Below are 5,160 nucleotides of genomic sequence, written 5' to 3' on the forward strand. Positions count from 1 at the left end.
TTCTCTTCTTCTTCACACATGAAGAAAAATACTGCCTCAACCCTGTTATTCTTTAGCTCCCTTGATGTGTGCCATACTAAAATACAAGATGTGTAGCAGCCTCAAGGTCCTTTGAATTCATATCCTTGACTTCATAAGAAGTCATAGGTGAGTGAGATATAACTGGTACTAGTTTAAACAGGTGCATAAGATTGCCATTGCTAGATAAGATTTAGAAAGTGAGGGGAATATAAGAAGTCATGCTTCATAGAAGATCCTTACAAGTCCCAACTGAGAGCTACTCTAAACAATGCTTCTAACCTAGTTTAAAGTTGGTTTTTCCTCTTAAGTCGACTGTGCCTCTTAAGCCAGTCATGCGACCAAGTCAGTTGAGCCTTCAAGGCAATCACATCATAAAAATAGCCATGACTTGAGTCAATTGTTTCCTCAAGTCAGTAATGCTTCTTTGGGTCAATTGTTTCCTCAAGTCAATCATGTATCCTTAAGTTATTTGCAACTCATGTCGGCAATGCTTCTTCAAGTCAATTGCATCTTCAAGTCGGTCGAGCCTTAAAGGCAGTCGTGTTGTCAAGGCATCCGCAACTCCAAGTTAGGCATACTTCTTCAAGTTGATTCTTTCATCAAATCTCTCATGCATCATCAAGATATATGCACCTTAACCTCCAAGCCCGCTTTGATTCTTCGAGTCGGTTATGTGTCCTCAAAATGGTAGAGCCACATCGACAAGACAATCACAACTCTAAGATGACATTGCCTCTTTAAGTTGGTTGCAACTTTATGTTGGTCAAACTTGCCATATTTTTAAGTTGGTCAAGCCATAAGGAAGTCACGTCAATAAGACGAGGTCTTGACTTGAAGTCGATCATGCTTCTTCAAGACGATTGCTTCCTCGAGTCAATTATAAATCCTCAAGATGATTGTGACTCTAGGTCAACCAAGGCTTTAAAAGGTGCATTTTCAAGTCGATCGCATCATGACGATTGAAACTCCAAGTTAGCCATGCTTCTCTAACTTAACGATACATCATCAAGGCGACCGCAGTTTGGCTCAAAGTTGTTGTGCTTTCCTTAAGTTAGTCATGTGCCCTCAATATAGTCATATCAGTAGAACAACCACAACTGCAACTCGTGGTTTATATAGAGAATATATTTATATTTTTAATGTACATTTAGAGAAAATTCATTAATCATTTATTAGGTCTCGACTCAAACAATACTTCCATAAACTATTTGTTGTAATTGCATGCTTTTTCTTTTCTCTCAATAATTTTTATCTTATTATGGATTTTTTTTTATCTAAATCAATAAATTGAGGAGTGATAAATATTCTTATCTAAATCATAAACTCCTTTTAAATTATGATATTTATATTAAAACATGTTTATATATTTTTTTATAAAATTTTAAAAATAACTAATTTTATATGCTAACAAATAAATTCTTGAGGATACCAAACAAGAAGGACAAACTCTTCTAGATATTCTCAAGGAGCATTCAAATTTTAGAGACAATAACATTCCAAAGACAACAGGGGACAAGTCAACTTTATTGGTTCATCAATCAATATTTTATCATAATGTAAAACTTCTCATGTTGGATGTAGTATGCCAAACAACTAAATCACTAAACAAGAAAAAACAAAGCACCATTTTTTCCTTGAGACAAATATAAATTTCAATCGTAGCAAATCATACAACATATAATGCTACTACTATTTTGTCTCAAAATATCCCTGTTTTGTGCAGGGCAAACTAAAAGAAAGGAAAGAAGCTGCAAAACTAAGCTATGGGTTCCTACTAATTAATCTTACAATACAGTAATACATTTCACCATGTCAACACAAAATATCAAGAACATAGAAAACATTGGCATGTCCAGCTCTCATCTAGCAGATATATTAAGTGGATCCAAGAATATCAGCAGCTCTCAGCTAGCACCATCTGAAATTTTAGTGATGTAAGCAGATAACCCAGAATCGTACTATGATCTTCACATTTTTACATTCAGATTCATTTCTTTGCAAGAACCGACCTTCTCAGCCGCCTTCCGCAATGGCCTTCCAACAGAGGATCTTCTTTGGCACTCCCGATTCCCGAGTTCTGAAGACCCAATTGAATTATGCTTCTCATTCTTTACTCGTTCAACAGAAATATTTGATACGGAAGAAGTATAACAATCTCCATGACCAATAGCTTACTCGTTCATTCTTGATCGTATAAACTAAAAACTTGGCATCCTCCATCTTGACTGAGTTCTCAGTAGGCTCACATGATTCAGACTTTAAATAACCGGATCTCCTCCGCAAGGATTTTCTGCTTTAGAAAAAAATGCTCAAATTTTAAATACTAAAAAGCAGGAACCATTCCAAAGCCATATAAAACATGGATTACCTTCTTCCATCAATCTTTTCCTCTGATGGCACCAGACAAGTCACTGGAAGTATGGCATCATCAATCTTGTGCAACTCCATAGATTCATGTGATTCAGATTTCAAACTACAGGATCTTGTTCGGAAGGAACTTCTAGAAAAATAAAATAGGTATGAGTTCAATGATGCTCTCCAGAGAAAAAAAAGGGGGGGCCTATAGCTTAATCAGAATGTGCATTACCTTCTTCCCACAACCTTTTCCTCTAGGCCCACTTGATGGGTCACTGGAGATCCGCCATCATCTCTTTTGAGCAAGTCATTCACAAATTCACATGATTCAGACTTCAAGCCACTGGATTTTGTTCGTAAGGACCTCCTTCTTCATTAATTAGAATGCATCAGAATTTACATTGTCGTTAAAGATTAACAAATTATTCAAAGCTTATCCAAAACATGAATTACCTTCTACCATCAACCTTTCCCTCTGATGCCACTTGATGAACCAAAGCGGTAGGGCCTAAAGCTGCAGAACCATAAAACTGATATAAGAATGAAGAACAAACACAGAGATTTGAAATCAGATGCAGAACCACTAATTTCACTCATAGTGGTGAGTTGAATTACACTGTGGTTTTAACTTGCGCTTCTTATTGGGATTGCAGATTTTCTTGTCATTAGCAAGTTGAGTTGCATTTGCTTCAACCTCCTCACACTTGGTGGTTCCTACCTTTTGCAATTTGTAGAAAGAAAAATAACAGTATGAGCAAAAAAAGGGCAGCCTGAATGTAAACAAAACAAACCATTGGATACCTCTGAGCCAATTTTGTTAAGGAGATCTTTGATCAATTTTTCTTTCTCCTAAGTTAGAGTAAAGAAAAAATATATATCACCATAGAGATTAAGAGAGGAGAAAACAAATTATGAAACTATAATAATCCCCCTTACCTCTAATTCTGAAGTCTTTAGTTTAAGGATTGATAAGGTACAACCAAGCTCATGTTGTTAATACTTTTAGCTGCAACATGAAATAAACAAATAAATATTATCAGTCAAAATAACTTGACATGCAACTTCAATCGATTGACACAAAGTAAATCAAATTAAATCGCCTATTATAGCAAACGAAAATCACAAATGAGCCAAACCATAAGGCAAGAAAACATACTCTATCTTTCCCTAAGTTGAGCTCCTGCGAATCAAAAGACGAAACAGATAAAGAATGCATCTTGTTTGCAAACTGAAACAATAAAGAAAATGGACAAGGAATCAACCCCTAGCATGTGTGAGTTAGCCCGGGCCAATTGCCAGTTTTGTTGACTGGTTTTCTGCAATTCAAATTGGAGTTTTTGCAACTCAGTGCTACTCAGTTCTATGATTTTGCTGCCAAAACGAACAACAGATCAAACCATATCAATCGATAGCTGGTCCAAGAATTTCGACGGACTATTTTTCAGTCAAGAAGTAATTTGTGTTTTACAATTTACATACTTATTTTCTGCAGGAAGGTTCAACAAGGCAGTATTTTCCTGGAATTCATATTGATCATGTAAAGAAAAAAGCATTTTCAAACATCTTTTTTAGAAACAAACACTAAATGCAGATGAAGAATGAAAGAAAGATGAAAAAGGGAGACCAAAAAGAAAATCTCCAAAGGTACCTTCATGAGCTGGACGATGCAATCTTTGGAGATCCGGCAAGAAATCACATTGGAGTTACCTCGATCGACATCGGCACCCATCATTCCGGCCGTCCCCGAACTCACCGTGTTGGTGATGTCGGACAATCTTTTTCCTCGCAGCGGCGCTTCGGACCAAGGGCAGCACATCATGCGCTTTCATCATGCGATTTGATTCTACTATAAGGCAAGCAAACCCAGCATCAAACGCTAAACCTAACCCTAACTCGGATACTAGGGAAGAATCGGAGGATCAAACTCTATGAATCGAGAAAAGAGAAAAATGCACCGGAGGCGTCCGCATTGGTGTGGATCAGCGAGCGAGGAAGAGGACCAGCGTCCATGGACTGACCAACGAGGACAAGGAACACGACCGCACTCCGAAGAAGCAGCTTTCTTCCTCCCTGTGCCTTGATCAAGGAAATAAGAAGGAAAAGAACGAGAAAAAGATGAAGATTTTGGGACAGAGAGAGCAGAAGAACGCGAAGCAAGAAAGAACAAAAGAGCATAAGAAGAGCAGCCCGATCGCGATCGAACAAGGAAAGAATGCCGAGAGCGAAAAAAAATTTGGACCATTTCTCGATTTGTGCGTGTCATCCTTGCGCAGGGGCCATGCTAATCTTCTCTGTATCGTTCCAATTTTATCGGATGTCTCCGAAGAGACAATCTCACTGCCAACTCTGCGGTATAAGAATACGCGAAGCAATCGCCTCATTACCGATATGGGATTAAAAATAAATATTCTTACCACGTGCCCAAATCTAAACCGTCGCTTTGTCGAACGAACGGCATCTGTATAACTGATCGACTGCATCCTCCTCGAACAATCCCCAAACGCATCGAAGCCGTCCTTTCTCATCCGCCCAGATCGTAAAGCTTGGTTGACTTGGTTGAGCAAGCTTCGATGCACAACTTTGGGCTGGGCTTCTAACACCTAATAAACATGTCCAATTCTCGAACCCATGGTCAAATCATATTTTGTGGGGGTCAACACAATCGATCAACAATGCAGTCAATGTTGATTTATTTCACAGAGAAGAAATCTATGTTGAATTCATGTTTGCCCACACTTTGGTGAGATGGACTTCTAACACAGCACACTCATTCGGAGACCAGTA

General features: G+C 38.2%; 1 non-coding gene across 1 annotated transcript; it reads right to left on the reverse strand.

Annotated features, from left to right (window-relative positions):
* Nucleotides 1–4,603: 4,603 nt before the first annotated feature.
* Nucleotides 4,604–4,706, reverse strand: LOC135637427 (U6 spliceosomal RNA). Its single transcript, XR_010496275.1, has one exon. It is a non-coding gene; the product is annotated as a U6 spliceosomal RNA (small nuclear RNA).
* Between the last annotated feature and the right edge of the window lie 454 nt (nucleotides 4,707–5,160).

This window comes from Musa acuminata, chromosome BXJ3-4 (genome assembly GCF_036884655.1).
Source record: "Musa acuminata AAA Group cultivar baxijiao chromosome BXJ3-4, Cavendish_Baxijiao_AAA, whole genome shotgun sequence".
Lineage (NCBI taxonomy): Eukaryota > Viridiplantae > Streptophyta > Magnoliopsida > Zingiberales > Musaceae > Musa > Musa acuminata.